Source organism: Oreochromis aureus, linkage group 18 (genome assembly GCF_013358895.1).
Source record: "Oreochromis aureus strain Israel breed Guangdong linkage group 18, ZZ_aureus, whole genome shotgun sequence".
In the NCBI taxonomy this organism is placed as follows: domain Eukaryota; kingdom Metazoa; phylum Chordata; class Actinopteri; order Cichliformes; family Cichlidae; genus Oreochromis; species Oreochromis aureus.
Genome location: NC_052959.1, coordinates 8,098,387 through 8,116,515, shown reverse-complemented (window position 1 = coordinate 8,116,515; position 18,129 = coordinate 8,098,387). Strand labels below are relative to the sequence as shown.

The 18,129-nt window shown below is 39.8% G+C and overlaps 1 protein-coding gene across 1 annotated transcript in view; it reads right to left on the bottom strand.

Annotated features, from left to right (window-relative positions):
* The window catches only part of LOC116335240 (probable G-protein coupled receptor 158), a 79,605-nt gene that overhangs the window by 52,615 nt on the left and 8,861 nt on the right, over positions 1–18,129 (bottom strand). The gene's annotated exons all lie outside the window — the stretch shown is intronic.

The window sequence follows — 18,129 nt, the reverse complement described above, 5'->3', positions numbered from 1 at the left end:
CTTCAACATTCAACCTGATCAAGATAACGGGCAATTTGGTAATTCGTTTGCACAAAGCCACGCTTCAGAGAAATGCATTTCTGATTAAAGGTTATATAAATCTAGTATAAAAATATTAAAATGTGGCAGTTCAGCTGAACTCTACTTTAACAACATGTCCTTTTGGACAATGTTTAGTTTATTTTTTCCTAAAGTAAGTGTAGTAACTGCATGCCAAGGCTTTCTCCTGAACTAACGCACTGATCAGTTTTATAAAGCTGACAAATAGCCCCAAATCTCCAAACTGGGGAGCAGCAAGCAGCAGGGATGATCTGCAGAGGATATAAATGTCTGAACTGAAGTTCAGTGGTTGAGAGAATAAACAGGTACAGTAAATCATTGCTTCCATGGTGCATCGGTGTAGACAAACAGACCTGGGAGTTACGATGCTTCCATGTTTTCTGTTTTTGGAAAACAGTATGTGAGCTTTACACCTCAGAGACTTCACCTCTTTCTGGCATTTCTCCTATGAGCTACAGATTGAGTGACTGATAGAACTTAGCAGGTACTGCTTCAAAATGTGAACTGTGCCAGATGGGTATACTTACAAGTTATTTTGGGTTTAGTGATGGAAACCAAGGACATTTGTGCCGTGTACAAATGTCCTGGTAACATGTTATGTGTTTTCAGTCCTTTTTCTTTTCCCTCTCAAACTTTTCTACTGTCTTTATTTTTTTTCATCACCACTTATATCATAAATATGTTTCGTTTTATTTACATATATAACACTAGATAACAACAGTCATTTCATTTCATATAGTTAAGTAAAGATCCTGATGATTCGTTACAAGCAGGTACTTGTGAGAAGAACTCTCTTTTAACAGGAACCAGCCATCTGCTTGGTGAGTGAGAGTAAAGGATCATAGAGAGACAATTAAACAACAAACAGGACAAAACACAAACTGAGACAAAAGTAGACAAAAGTTAACAAAATAAAATGTGGCATATAAACGCATGGGGAACGAAAAGAGATGAGTGCAAAAGAAATGATCATGGCATCAGAATCCTTGGTACAGTAATTCGTGACATTGTTTCCATGTTTATCATGTATATTTGTCAGTCTGTCTATGTCATGAAATTCAAGGTTACAGGATCCAAATGCAGATTCAGGACTCAAAGGGACAAATATAATCAGGCCCCATCTTATCTTAAAGATGTCATAATCCCATATCATTCCAAATGAGCACTTCGCTCTCAGAATCCTGGTTTACTTGTGGTTCCTGAAATATTTAAAAGTAGAATGAGAGGCAGAGCCTTCAGCTTTCAGCTCATCTGTAGAAGAGCCTGACCCTGAATCCTCCCTTTGTAACACTGCAATCGGCCTAGACTGCTGGGAGCTTCCCAAGATGGTGTGTTTCTTGTTCACTCCCCTTTTTCACTCACTATGTGTTTATACACCACTCTGCATCTTATCATTAGTTATTAATTTCCATCTCTCTTGTACAGAGTTTCTTTTGTCCTGTCTTCTTACCATCATCCCCAACCAGTCGCAGCAGATGGCTGCCCCCCCCCCCCCCGAGCCTGGTTCTTCATTTTTTTTCCTTAAAAGTTGTTAAAAGAGTTTAAAGTTGGAGTTTTTCCTTCCCACTGTTGCCAAGCGCTTGCTCAGAGGTGGTCATTTGATTTTTGCTCTTGTCTTCACCTTACAATATAAAAGCACCTTGAGGTGATAAACTGGTAGTTCCTGTCCAAAAAAGGCAAACAAAAGGTAGTCCAAGAATATAATGTTGATTTCCAAAAGGCAAAAGCAGACGATCTGACAAAAACTGAAATGCAGACAAGGCTGTTTATACACATGAAGGCAATCAGGAATCAGGTACAGGAGGGTAATAAGACGCAGATGTAGACAATAAATAAATAAAACTAAACGCATCACACCAAAGACATCTCATTTTGATAGAAATCATCTTCAGATATTTCAGCAATCTAAAGATTTTAAGTGTTTATGCTCAAAATATTTTCAGTATTACAGCTCAACAAGCAAGATGCGCAAAGTATCTAGTAAAATCTTCGTAGCATAGTGTAATACATATTACACATTTTACTAGCATTACTGTTTTCTCAGACGTAACAGTACTATTGTTGACTAAATGAATGTAATTTCAGTTGCACAATTTATGTTTGTCAAATCCTTTGAGAATATGGAACAAAGGAAATGGTCAAAGTATTCCGATAACCCCACTCTGTCATTCTCGTTACTAAATGATGTTAGAAGTTAGTATGTTGTCGTTTGGAAAAAGTATTTGGTGGTTCCAGCCTGGCAATGTTTGCTAATGATCAGTAAACACACAATATACGTAGCTGCTCATGCTGAAATTATTTATTCTGTGTGGATCATGGATGTCTGTTAAAATGTTCATGGCTATGCATCCGGTGCTGCTGAGACATTTCAGTTTGGACCACCGTGGTGAAGCAAACAACCAACTGGCCAGCGCTGTCACCCCTCGTGCCATACTGCTCGGGCTAAAAATAGGTTTGCAATAGAGGAGAGTGTCTCATTCTCTCTCTAAAAGTGGCAAAGCTGATTCACTATATCTATGCAAATAAAGTAAATTTAGTGGCAAACACATGATGCAAAGAAAGCCTGGGCACACACACACACACACACACGTAGCATAAAAGGTGTTTGACTTCTCTACATCCCCGTGGGTAGATGAATCATCTTTCATGGTCTGGGGGTTTCTAACAATCCCAGCAATTGTGTTGTTGCTGCTTGAGTGACTAAATCCTTCAACAGTGTTAGGGTGCTTTCTCAAAATATGCCATTTGCATGCAAACCCCTTCCTTTGTTTTATCAGGTTTTCCTTACACAACAGCAATGGGAGCCCAGCACGTATTAAAACTGCAAACTGAGGCAGAGCAAGCTGCAGTTCATCTACTGCTGGAGTAAATCTGTGAGCGTTTATTTGCATGTCTTCTCTCTCAGGAGATAAGCATACCTGTGGAATTAAAGTCTACAAAACACAGGAAGAGGCACTTTTTTTTATTCCTCCAAAAAGGAATTAATCTGGATCATGGCCAAAATGTTTGGATGGATGGATATCAGCCACAGAAGCAGACTAGGCATGTATTATGAACTTTTTTTTTTTTTTTTTGCTTACTCCAAAGGAAGTGAAGACTCATTAAGATAACATATACCCCGGGACACTGAGGTAGGCAAGGATGAAATATGATGCTTTTTTTTTTAGATCTTTATTGGGCTCCCAGCATCCAAATCGTTGCATTTATTAAATTCGACTGTGCTTTCACAGCAGAAGCCGTCTCTGGTTCCCCAGTGGATTGTAAGACACAGCAAACAAGGCTGTAAAATAAGTTAATTGCACATGTTTTAGGCCTTGTATGAAAGGTATAGTATTGCTGTTTTGTGAGAAGAAAAAGCAACGTTTGAAATGTTCGATGGGTGAATTTAAAATTTCACACGTGGAACAAGCTGCCGCAGTTATTATCCCGTGCACAGAAGATTGAACGAAGTCACTCTACGGGACTTCAGGGGTTCTGTGCATTTGCCCATAAATCTCTCAGAACTAGTTCCCAGAAGTATAATACAGAAAACACGCGTGTCGTGCAGAAGATTGACATGGACCATCAAAACTAGATTAATGTCACCAAGGACTTCTAAACTGCCTCACAAGCACACAGCTCCATATGTCTCCCATCACCAGAGCTGCTCCTGCAAAATTATATACCCCATGCACACACACACACACACACACACACACACACACACACACACACACACAGCTAAAGCCAGAAAATTTAATGGGGCCAAGGCCAGCCTGGCTTTTTTTTTTTCCTCAGCCACTATTAAAGGGCTGTGAAATGGTCGCTTGACGTGTCTCACTTTGATGGATTACCTTGATCAGACTGCGTGCTCATAGTGAGAAAGTATTTTATAATTGCATCTTACTTTCAGCAAAATGTGTGTGTGTGTGTGTGTGTCAATTTCACCTTTATATTTTCCTGGAAAACTTGGCTTAAATTCAAGGTTGCATTGCCAATCACAGAAAGCCCAAAAGCTTTATTTATCATGTGGAAACACCTGATCTTTGGATTTTCTCAGATCAATGTGAGCTGCTCAAATATAAATTACAACAAACTTTTGATGTGTTTTTTTTATTTTACACTACAAATGAACTATATCTAACATAGGCTTTGGAAAAAGAACCCTTTGAATATTTTAGCTGGGTCTGTTTTTCAAGAAATATACTTCTCATGCCACCGTTCTAATAAGTCTGCATCCATTTGTCTTTTTCTGATCCAATACAGGTTTACAGGGTGGGGGTGACATCCAGGGCATTGAACAGGCTGATAGTCTAACACACAGAGAATTACAACCGTTCATACATACAGGAAATGTAGAATCACCAAGTAGCCTCATAACCCCATCCATGTCTTTGGACTGTGTGAAGAAACAAGAGTACCCAGAGACAAATGACGAAGACACTGGGACTAGATTCAAACCCAGGACCTTCTAACTGGGAGGTGATGGTGCTAACCATTAGCCACATCTAACATCCTAACATTCAATACATCAACCCTGCTTGCAGATGTTCTTCATTTTTCGTGCGTGTGCAACATAATGACATCTGTTTGCGTTCCTGAGCGAGCTGCCAAACAGTGATTATCACAATGTTGGCAAGCTCCAAAAAAATTACAGAACAATCTGTATAACTGATTTACTGTGAAAATTCTATTACAGGCAAAGTACTTTATTTTCACATGACATGTAGTTCAACTACAGTGATGCATCATTTTCACTTTAGTGGATCCATGTGATTATTTGCAATTTTCTACTGGTACAAAATAATTTAAAAAAAAATAAAAACAACAACTGATGGGATGCAGTGAGAAAGTCTGAGGTTTGGCTCTATTGGCCGGCTGGGTCCTTTCTGTGTGGAGTTTGCATGTTTTCTCTGTGCCTATGTGCGCTCTCCACGGGTGCTCTTCCTCCCACAGTTAAAGACATGCAGGTTAGGTTAAACAGTAATTCTGAATTAGCCAGAGCTGTGAATGTGAGTATCTATGTGTTGAGTTTATACCCCACCTCTCGCCCGATGACACCTGCGACAGACTGCAGCCCGATCATGACCCAGAATTTAATAAGTGGAGAAAAATGGATTGATGGATGGAAAATAACAATGTTTTTATTCTTTGTTTTTGCATGCCAATCTGTAAACATGTTGATTTTACCATAAATTTGGACTTTTATGAGTCTATGGGGACTAATTCCCTTTCGTCCTGTTTCCTTACCCTCACCCGAGGCCGCAGCAGATGGCCGCCCCTCCCTGAGCCTGGTTCTACTGAAGGTTTCTTCCTGTTAAAAGGGAGTTTTTCCTTCCCACTGTCACCAAATGCTTGCTCGTAGGTGGTCGCCTGACTGTTGGGATTTTCTCTGTGTTATTGTAGGGCCTTTATCTTACAATATAAAGTGCCTTGAAGTGTCTGCTGTTGTGATTTGGTGTTATATAAAAAAAACTGAATTCAATTGAACTTTCTGAGCCAGTTTTTGGCAAGCTCTAATCACTAGAATCAAACAGAGAATTAGCATTTTCTTTGATCAGTTAATGTATTTTTCCCAGTAACTACCAAAAAATGCTAATGTGGCAGTCTTCACCACCTGTACAATAACATCTCTCCCATCCAGCCTTCTTCTTGTTTTTGCAGATATTGCAACACTTAACAGCTAGCTACATAGCTAAAGATGATGTCCTCTACCTGTCCCAAACATATAAATCCTCATACAAATTGTTAACATAGAGGGGTGATTCAAAGGTATGGGTAGAAAAAAGCCAGATGAGAATTGATTGCATAATGCTGGCCCTACATGAGGACAAAAACAGGGCCCTCGGAAGGCAAACTGTGCCTGCAGCTGTCATTCGATAACAGCGAATCTGTCATCTTTAATTCCAGGAAACTAACTAATGTCTGAATCTTAGTCTTCTAAGTCATGGTGTACCACAAAAGTACACGTTAAGGTTGCTTTTGCTTTAAAAATGTTTGTGAAACGAATGTCCAAACTCAGAAAATACTGTTGCACTCATAACAACCCACTATCACCTGGTGAGTGCAGTGCATGCCAATCTTTCCAACAAACAAAACCACAAGTCGTAGTGCCAACCTGAGAAAAATACCACATGACGTTATCACACGATAGACTAGGTATCAAATGCAAAACATACAACATGGAGGTAAATACAGTTTTTTTTTTTCCCTTGCTGAAGTACTGAAACCTGATAATAAGTTATCTGTCACTTTCACATACAGGCCCCCCATGTTTGGACTGCAGCCTGTGGTACCTGTTTCACATTTCTCACTGTGCAATTTGATAAAAAGCTGTGAACACGACACCAAGATGGGAGTTGGCAAGAGAGGAAAAGAGGCAGAGAGAAAGAGACAGAGAGAGAGCACTCAGCGTCCCTCAGAGATCTATAAATACCCTGAAAGCATTAAACCCTAAAAGCATTACAATCACTCTGTCCCCTGGGCAGAGACGCTGCCTGCTGTTGTTTCACAAGACTACCAGCTACTGAAATACTGGATGTCTGAGGAGAGGAGACCTTGGACTTAAGCCTGTCTGGAATTTCTCCACCAATTTAAGAGGCAAAAACTGAGATATACAGCCAGTTATTGATTGGTGGCTTGTCGTTGTTACAGACAGTGCTATGACTGTGGAGAGAGTCACCGGGAGGGCTGAGCTGAGTGACACTTAAAGAACATTAAGAGGGACAGAAATGATAGGTCTGTAAATTCAGAATTTAAGGGCTGTGATCTATATTGAGAGCAAGAACTTCACAATGTTACCACAGATTTTCTGAGCAGCCTTAGGAAATGTATCAGGAATGGAACGAAAGTCCCACTTGGCATTTTAAGACTTATGAGATGAACCCTCATGCTTTCCCGCACAGACATCTGGGTGGGTGGTCTCCAGCTCCCCACATGGACTCGTCTGGGAGGCCTCACTCAATTAAGATCCAACTGCTGTTGCCGACTTGACAGGCTCTTGCGTTTTTCCGTGGCAGCCGCCGAGCTGCGGGCAGCAGATTAGAGAGTGAATGGTGTTTCTCTGTGGAGGATGAATCCTCCCTGACGACTGTCCCTCTCTGCTGTCATTCTTAATTCCTCTCTCCCCTTCTCATCCTCTTCTTATTCCTATAAGCATTTGTGTCTTCACCATCCCTACTCACTTCAAACCACACATCATCAACCTAATTAAGGATTAAAGAAAATTATTTAAGATGATTTTGTAATAATAATATGGAGGGAAAAGGACACTACAAAACAAGCCTTGAAAATTATAAATATAGGAGAACAACATCAAGCCCACTAAAATCTATCAGAATAAGACTGATACACTGCAAAATGTATGCCTAAATCTTAGAATAAGGCAAAAAACACATGGAAACACATGAAGACCACCACCCAGGCCAAGTTACAGTATGTCAATTTTCCCCACTAGATTTCAGGAGCCTTCCCAATTCAATGCAAATTCCTAGCTACGGTGGCTGCTAGAGGACAAACAACTCTTGCCCCTGTAGTGAGTGTGGGTTGAAAGGTCACTCTTTACCTCAGCTGTCAATATGCATCCACGGTGTTAGTGAAACTTTCTCTAAAGTGGTTCTGAACTCTGTGCACTGACACTTAGTGAATAAACTCTCATACAGCATGATTAAGTATTAAAACTGTTTATCAGAGGGAAAGTGTCATTTTTAAGACACTCGAGCTGACACTAGCTGTCATAACATTAACTTATAACCAGCTGTTGTTGTTGTTTAGCTGGCTTGTCGCCAGCTGTCGGGAGATGGGAGGGTGGTATGCCTACTCTGCTGATAATAAGTAACTGCAACAATATTGGGAATCTTCTTTGATGAAGGGGATCACTTCTCAGATGACAAAACATAGGTATGATCCTTCATATCTTGAGTCTGAGGGTGCAGACATGAATTAAAACTCGTCTCTACGGCAGGCAAACGTCTCCGAGTTCTCGTCTCCTCCGCCTTTGGTGTACTATGTATATAGCCACAGACAACATCTCAACCACTGTATTCAAGGTGGCATGGTGGCTTACAGAAACTGGCGAAACAAACAGTTTTCCTTTTTTCTGTTAAATAAACTCACAAAACAACTGACTGTACCTTTAAGACAGATGCTACTGCAATTGCTACACCCTGGGTCCTGAACTCACATAGCTCCCACTTGCATAGCTGTCAAGCAAAAGTAATATGACAGTAAATGTTTGTTTGTTTGTTTTACAGAATTGGAAAAAAGAAAGAAAAATAACCAGGTATAGAACGCTGACGGATGACCTCTGCAAAGCAGCTCATTACTGGATTCAGTGCTAAAGTCCAGAAATACTGGATTCAGTCCAACTTCATAAAACCTTTTCCTTTTTTTAAAAAAAACTTCTGGTCCCACATTTGTAATGTTTAGTCTCTTCATTTACTTCAGTTAACATCAAATGAGCTGAGCACAACATCTTGTAGTGAATATTGAACAGCTGTTACATTTCCTGAAATTAAAATAAAGAGAGAAGACTGATACTCACACTGGCATCTATGGCATCAATAAAAACACAGCAGTTTGTTATTAACTAATAATTAGCTACTGCATTAGCATTACGAGGAAGCTACATAGAATTATAGCCTATTACATATCACATTTTTTATGTTCTCTATTTATGAAGTTGATTTCTGTTCAGATCAGTAACATGTCTCTTGGGACACATGATTACAGAAAAGAATAATTTTACTGTTAAGTTTTTGTGAAGCCAAATAGTGTAAATCCTGTTAACTGCACAGAGCAGCAACAGCTACTTATTCAAACTTTGTATTGAGCTGGCATGCCTGTTACTTTCTGACATCTGTAAAATGACATACTTGAATGTCTCTGTGCTCCATACTATTTTCATTGAAATGTCGAATTGTAAAAAGGCTCCCAAGCTATTTATTGGTGACTGTGAATCTTCCCTTAGTAATGTTGCTATAGGCTCAGGCTGCTGGGGAACTTCCCATAATGCAATAAGCACTTCTCTTTCACAACCCTCTTTTAACTCTGCAGTTGATTAACTTTCGTCTAGTCTCTCCTGTAGTTTAGAATTTGTCCTGTTTGTTGCTTGTGGACTCACTATTTTCCTTTTCTATCTTTTCTTTACATTCGCCCACCAATAAGTTGAAGTTGGGGTTAATTTAAAGACGGCTGCCCCTCCCTGAGCCAGCTTCTGCTGGAGCTCTCTTCCTGTTAGAAGAGGGTTTTTCCTTCCTGCCATCTTATTATCAGATTGATGGGGTTCTCTGTAATATTGCAGGGTCTTTGCCTTACAGTATAAACCACTTAGTGATTGTAATATAAATAAAACTGAATTGAAATCTGTTATTTTAAATAACTGAAATATGTAACATTTCAAGCCCTGTGATACCGTGGCAACATGCACTCTATGACAGCTGGAAGAGAAACTAACACCCATACAAATGTGAACTGGATAAACAGCGGAAAATGGATGGATGACTGGCTTTACATTTTCATGTGAAGTGGGTTACTAATAAACATAACTTCCAATTCAGAGCCCACAACAAATAAATGTTGTCCTCTCTTTTTTTTTAAGTATTTCCACATTATTATTTCAGAAGGCTCAGTAAGCTAGTTCTGTTGAATTTAATAAAAGCTGCTGATCATTTTTCATCAGAGCTTCTTCTAAAGTTTGTTTCTCACTGTAATATTTTCTTCAAATCATGCATTTGGTAATCTGGACTGTGTCAGTCAGACACAGCCATCGACGCTATATAACATACCTAATTCAATAAGATGCGTCTCTACTGTATGAGAGGGCTCATTTGGAAAGAAACCCTTAACTTTACACAGTCATGAATGTTTATAGGATCACCCAAAGTGGCAATACTCTGTGATGATATGGTACAGTCCATTAATGTGAATTTATGCTTATTACATTGCCTTCAGGGCTCTGCAGGAGAAAAAAAGATTTTCTACTATAAAGCAAAATTTAGCTTAGCTCCACAGCAAAGCTTGCTTCATTAAATTGAGGGATTATTTACCTTAGCTTGAACTTCCTTAATGCAGCTTTGAATTTTACTCCTTATGGTCTCTTTGATGATGAAAAAAGCAAAAAGAAATAAATGTAAACACGTGCATGGATTGGCAAATGGTGTACAGATGCACTAAGTCTTCAAACACTTCATCACAGCTTAGGCTGTAGAGCTTCACACTTCCCTGAGGAGAGATGGAAAGCCTCTGGCTGAACAAAACAGAAAAAGGAGGGCGAAACAGGAAAAGACTGAGCAGAGCAGGTTACATTTTGTCTTCTCTGCTCCCAAAATCACCCTTTTTTCAACTACTACTGTTAAAGCAGGTAAAAGGCAGTCAGGCGTCTTCTTTTTCTAACAAATAAAGTACTTCGTATTGTAGAAAAATTTGCATAATCTTTATACCTGAACATCCTTCAGTGGTAACATCTGCACAGGCTGTTGCCGTTTCCCATTTAGCTGGGTATCCTTTTCCTTACATACAGTATTTATACTGAGTTTAAGACTTGTGAAGCTTAAATCCTCTTCTTCTGCAGCAATGTGCCAGGGTTGATAAGGACACCAAATTCCACACAGTGAGGCAAAAGCAAACATTTATATTCATGTCCCTTTCTTCACCCCATTCGGTCTGATTGTATTGCAGAATGGCCACATGTGTACAGGTAATTAATTTTTGGGAACAGAAGGACTCAAACATCATTATAAAAGGTAGCTGAGCTGCAGCCAGAAATAATGGTGCTCCTCTGTCCAGCAAGGTTGCTGAGAATGGTGATTTCCATGTCTCTCCCTGGAGGTAAACCCACAAATTAGGGTCTGCAGAGAGCAAGTGTGAGCACTGGAGGAAGTTTCAACAACTCCCACAGCATTTAAAGCAGCGGATGAAGAATGGTGAATTGAGTTGGCCACTTCATACAGTTATTTCATGTGCAGGGCTAACAAAAGCAAGTGAATCACAGGTTTTTTTTCACAGGTTTTTTTTAGCCTGTCTTTTTGCCCTCCTCTGAGAAATTGGCAAGAAAATGGAAACATGGATAAGCGGTACGGCTGTTAGAGTAAGCAAAATGGAAACAAGAGTGGGCTACACGGCAGATGAGTGGGGCGTAATAGAGAAATTTGGGAGAAAGTGAAGAGCCACGGAAGGAGAGAGTGTGGAAAAGAGGAAGAAAGGGAGAGGAGGAAGCATGGCTGATTGAGGAGAGAAAGCCAGAAGAGAAACAGAGGGGGTAACCCTCTTTGGCTGTCACAGCAGTTTACACTCATTAGTAGAGCTCTGCCTTTGAAGCCCTTTATCTCCAGTGGCACAATTCACAGGATGGGCAGAGAAAACGCACACACCGACAGGCAGATATGCAAACATCCCGCACACACATTAACATCTACTTAGATTAAAAAATAGTACACACAAAAGAAAATACATAAACCTACTTAGCTGCATCCAGTCACAAATCACCCACACTAATCATCCTCTAGTCTTCATCTAATTATATAAGCAGTGGCTCCTTATGTAAGATGCTTCCCCTACGACTGACTATCCATAATGCATGAAGTCTTGTATTTGGTTCATGGTGACACATCCTACCTTCCTCCTCAGCTGCTGTATCTGGGCAGACCGGGAAAGAGACCAAGGAGAAGGAGGGGAAGAACAAAGCTTAACTATATAAAGGAAAGAAAAAGAATGACTGCCAGCAAAAAGTTGCCATAAGGATAAATAATTCATTGGTGAGTTAATGTACACTTACAATCTTGTTTTATATTCTTTGGCATTTTTACATATTTTGATTATTGGAAATATAATAATAATGACTTTAAAAATACAATATAAATACATTTAAAGTACAAAATATGATGCTGCTATTATAAACAACAGCATAATTATGGAAGTTCATAGAATTATTACAACATGCACTTTTTTTTTTCCAACTAAAATTTACAAAGACATACTTAAATTAAAGGCCATGTTACTGTTTTAGAATCACTGGTTAAATGCATCTCTTACTATAAGTATCGTAGCATATGTATGTATATCTGTTCCTTTACTCCTCCTCAATCTGGCTAAACTTTAAATTCAAATGGCCAACGGCACCAGGATAGTCAACACCTATAAAGCTTTTGTGTTTGCTTTTTAAAAAAAGAATTATAACACTCAAATCCTTACGAATCATATATGCTGTGTGTAGTAGCTGATCTGAAAATGAACACCAGCATTACATATACGTTACATGTGTATTTTGTTGATATCACATGTGTGTTATGTGTAGCTTGCTTGTGAATATTTTTTAGTTAAGTAGTTTTAGTGCAGGGACAATTTAGGATAACTGTACCTATATACATATATATTTATCATGTAATTAAGCAGTTAATAAGCCTTCCTCAAACAGTGATGCTAATTGTGCCTGCAATTGATTGCTTTGTCTTATACATTGAGTATGTAGCTTGCAGAGAAGAAGAACAATAAATATGTTTTTATTATGAATTTGTTTGATGTTTATTAACAGTCATTTCTGCCATTTAACTATATGCAGCTATCTAATGAACATCAGAAGAAAAAGATGATAAATTAACATAAATATGTCTGTCTTTTAATATATGAGTAAGGCAGGTTTTTAGTAGTGGAAATAATATAAAACTGTATATGATTAAAATTTTAGTCATATAGAGCTTCGTGAAATTTTTGAACAGGAACACGGAACAGGAAGGTTTTTAGTGCAACACCATACATCGCTTTACAGTCAGTTTCACCCAGGAGCTTCTAGCAACCACACAGGAAATGTACGTTTTTGCTGAGCGACCGGTCATTACTGACTGGTCTTTAAAACTGTATATTCAAATAGCAGTGAGGTGACACAGTTTACCACTGCACAAATTGCAACCAGTAGGGTAACATGAATACTTTTTACAGCTTGGCTGGTGATAATTACAGTCCAAATGATGCCTCATGACATAAAATTTTACAATTTGCAACTCAGATGAAGTTCAAAGCTGCAGTAGCAAAGGTCAGATAATCCAAATGATAACCTAATTCTAGGGGCTACTCAAAGTTAATTCTATTGTTGGAAGATACAGTAGTACTACGGCAAGCAAAAAGGGAAAAAAACTTAAAAAGTGCCAAAATGGTTCTCAGAATTGCAATTTGGCAATAGAGATCATAAAAAAGCAATCAAGCTCAGTTTATTAGATATACCATTTGGATACATTACAGACAATAAACCTTCCAAACCTGTTTTGCAAAACTGCCTCTATCAAAAAAAGGCATTCCACTGAAAATGCTTTTTCTCCAGTATGCAAAATAAAGAGAGGAGGAAAAGCTGCGGTGTTAACATAAAAGTTGATCATCTACAAACTGACTGAACCATTACATCACAGCAACAGTGAGAAAGTGGGTGTTGTGCTATTACTTTCCAAACATTCTGGAGGAGACACGACGTTCCATCACATTACAAGAGACTGTTTCATTATTATGGTTTCACTGTGAGACAAAGCCTCGGGGTATGTTTGTACTGGCTGGGGAAAAGCAATGAGCCTCACATCAACTTTCCACAGTCCATTTCCCACAAAAATGTATTTAGCAGGATTTAGAAATGAACTGTTGTTTAATAGGGACACTGGGACAAAGGAGCACTTTCCCCTTGCTTGGTCCTTATTGTGACAGTGATATAGCTGCTCAGACACTATATTAGCAGCCAGATCGTTTTTGTTAAGGCTTAAGCCTGCACTCTTTTCAGGCTTTGATTTGAACAAGAAAATTGAGGTAAAGTCCCCAAAGAACTACACCTAAATAGGGGTAATGGGCTGGCTGAATTGTGCTCGGCAATAAGCAATTAATTACATCAGGCAGGAGAAAAGAATGACATGAAGAAATGAAATGAACGAGACACTGAGAAAGAAAGAAAAGGGCAGGGGTGAGAATGAAACAAGAAACTGGACATGTCGCGTTGGAAATTGAAAACCGTAAGAAATTGCTATGAGATAGACACAAATGCACTGTTTGTAAGTCCTGTGCTGCCTGACTCACAGAGTATTAAGTCAAAGACAAGCAACTTATATTCCCTAAGTTCTCAGTAGCGTTTAAAGACCAGCTAACAGCGTGCCGTTGGGTTATATTTACTGCAGAGTCCCTTTCCTTTGCTACCATGACAGCTCTATATCACAGTTTCACATGGTTCTCACGTCTCTTTATTTATCCTCAGCTATCTTTATTTATCTGACAGTCTGTGCATCGAACACCTTCAGGGGAATTCAAAATGCCACTGAGCATTTCTACATTAAAGATACATTAGGAAATATTTACAAAATGCTATAGAGGCATGCTAAAATGCTAAGCTTATACCGTGCAGATTAAATATTAGTTTCTCTCTGAAGTGGGCAAGAGTCAAGATTTGTTGTACCACATACACTATGTTGCCAAAAGTATTCACACGCCTGCCTTCACACTCATATGAGTGACATCCGATTCTTAATCCATAGCGTGTGTGGCTATAACACCTGAAACTGTTCTGGGAAGGCACGAAGTTTAGGAGTGTGTTTATGGAAATGTTTGACTATTCTTCCAGACGTACATTTGAGGTCAGACACTGATCAGGACTCTGTGCAGGCCAGTCATGATCTTCTATACCAAACCTGCTCATCCATGTCTTTATGGACCTTGCAATGTGCACTGGTGCGCAGCCATGTTGGAACAGGAAGGGGCCATCCCCAAACTGTTCCCACAAAGCTGGGAACATGAAATTGTCCATAAATTTCTTAGTTTGAACCATTAAGAGTTCCTTTGACTAGAACTAAGGGGTGAGCCCAGCTCCTAAAAATCAACCCCACACCATAAGCCCCACTCCACCAAGCTTTATACTTGGCACAATGCAGTCAGACCGTACCTTTCTCCTGGCAACCGCCACACTGCACTTGTCCATCAGATTGCCAGAGAAGCATAACCACTGCTCTAGGGTCCAGTGGTGCATCCAACATTTGCATTGTGCTTGATGATGTACAACTTGGATGTAGCTGCTTGGCCATGGAAACCTATTCCATGAAGCTCTCTACACACTGTTTTTGAGCTAAACTGAAGGCCACATGAATTCTGGAGGTCTGTCTCTGCAGAAAGTTGGCAACCTCTATGTGTGTTAGCATTCCTAGCCCCCGCTCTGTGATTGTACATGGGCTGAGTTGCTGTTGTTTCCAATCAGCTCTACTTTGTTATAACAACACTAACAGTTGACTGTGGAATATTTAGTAGTGAAGATATTTCACAACTGGACTTGGTGCACAGGTGGCGTCCTATCACTGTACCAAGCTGGAATTCACTGAGCTCCTGAGAGCGACCCATTCTTTCACAAATGTTTGTAGAAGCAGTCTGCATGTCTAGGTGCTGGATTTTATGCACCTGTGGCCATGGAAGTGATTGAATGCATGAATTCAGTGATTTGGATGGGTGAGTGAATACTTGTGACAATATAGTGTAATTTATGCTAGACTCACTGGCTCCACACTGCCCTCCTTTTTAAAGTTCTCAGAGAGCAATCAGCTGTAGCGTGTCTAAATAAATCCTGTAAGAAAAGTCTCTTCCAATTGTGGATTTCATTACTCTACGAAATCATCCGTGGACAAGATTGATGATATTGTTTCTTGGTCAATATTTGCTCTCTCTATGAAAACATTTGTAATATAAAGTTTTAATTCTGTGCTGTTTGCCAGTGTCTTAATTTCTGCTCTCTAAGCTCCTCATTACATTTCAAACAACAAGAGAAAAACAGCACTGCGGATTCAAGATGGCACTGAATCACTGGCTGCCGCTTGGCCAGAAATATAGTGTGTGAAGGACATTAATCATAAAAGCTGTGAGCTCTTCGATGGCCGTCTCAAACTGTCCCTCAGTGACGTTTTAAGTCCAACTGTATTGACAGCATTTTGAAGTAAAAGTGTGTAAAAGTAAAAGCTTACAAGTGTGCAATGGCACTGTGACTTATTTTAACACACACAAAAGCCGCATGTGCACATATAGACAGGGCACACACTTAGCGTAATTCAAAGCATTTTGATGACAGTGATCAGACTCGGACAGCTTAGCCTTGTTATCCTTGGCAATTAAAAGGCTGCCAAACCTAAAGTCACAGCCACAAAACAGAACTGAAGATTCTATCAGCAACAACACTGAGATTTCACTAGGCAACATACAGTAGACACTAGTTTATAAAACTGTAGAAGAATGCAAACATAGAGATCTGTGTCTCATCTGTATATCCCCCCCACCTGCCCGCTCTAATGCTCCATGACAGACTGGTGATGAGTTGGGGGAGAAGCGCACGCAAACAAAGAGCATGGTCAATAATTCATCTCATCTTGCTGCAATCCATTACACTGCATTTATTATACATCATATGGTCAGCAACATGCCATGCACGCCTGAGCAGTCACTCTCCCATGCTGGAGTCAGACAGGCTCCCTGCAAAACATCACGCGTTGGCACCGACACAAGAGGTGGCAATTACAGAGGCGGGCCCGCTCACGCGCACGCCGCATCTGGACGCTCAGACAGACACAAATACAGAACTACCTCATCGTTCTCTGTCTCTCTGACGCTTCAGAAAGAGACAAATGTGATGAATGTGTGCCGCCGGTTCCATCACACCGGTCACGCAGATGAGAATGCTTTAGTGTGGAGAAGGCGCACACATCGCAGACAGTCCTGCAGGACTCTTAAGTCAGTAGGCGACAAACTGCTTTGTAAAGTAATGAATTTTGTTCCACTTATCCACTTATCTTGCTTCTACCATGAGGTTAATTTTTGTTTGTTTGTTTATTGCTTCATGGCTACTAGAAAAAGTACTGGCCAGTGGTACCCCTCAGCCTCCTAGCAGATACACCTATGGTATCAATTTCAAAATCCTAGATGACTTCCTTGTCAAGTTATCCCATTCAAGGTTTTAAGAAAACGTGACCTCTGACCCATAACCTTGATGCTGAGGTCACTCAGATTTGGACTTGTCTGAGATTTTTAGCAGATGCACCTATGGTAACAATGTGAAAGTCCTGCATCCCTTCGTTCTCGAGTTATTGCACTGACACCTCGGGTGTCCATATTGCCCACCTGCCAACTATCCACCCACCTGACAGGGTGACAACAATACCCCATCAGCCTGTTACTGCAGAAAGGTGAAAAGGGATGTGCGTCAAAGACAGCGTTTTTGCAAGTCCTGTACTCAAAATGTTCCAGATCAATTAGGAACATGGTAGTGTTTAAAATCAGCCTTTTACTTATTGCTGTATGACGGCCATGAGAATGGTTGTGAGCAAATTTCTGCAAAACCAAGTGTCATTCCCTTCAGCCTTATCTGCACCTTCTGGGTCTAAGCTGGAGAACAGGGAGCAAAATACTGGATATTATGGAGAAATCAAAGAGAGGTGCAATGTTACAGAGGCTGCTCCTTTAAGATAGTCTTTAATGAATAGGAGTGAATGGAGAAAGACACTTTATTTTATTGATGTTCTTTTTACTAATATACTGTAGCATCAATTGCACATTCAAAGTGATATGAAAGAACCATTCATCTCCACACAGAGCAATCTTACAGATTTTGCTACTGCATGCTTTTTGTATGGTCAGCTCGTCAATGCACCCTTGCTCTGCATCACTCTGATGCTGTTTGTTTGTGCCTCATGGTGAATGATCGAATGATGTCAGTAGTTATATTTATGGAGTGGTATTAAATTGCAGTTAAAAACCTTTTTTTAAATATATAAATAGAAATATAGTATGCATGTCGTCTTGTTCATATTTTTATATTCATTTTGGAAAATCTTGCAAGCACCTACTATGAAACAGGAAGTTCTGAAAAGTTCTCTGGCTGCACTTGTTAACATTAATGCTGTGAGTCCATTGCCATGCTGGTGTTAGCATTTACAATAGCTGTAAACATAAACCCTGTCTGAGAAAAGTTTCAAAGGAGGGCCAACACAGAGCAACACAAAACATCCATTCTGTACCACTCCTCACAGACAGTTTCACACATTTACAGTAACCATGGCTGAGTGAATGGCGAACATTACTCTTCGGGTTTTGGTCAGT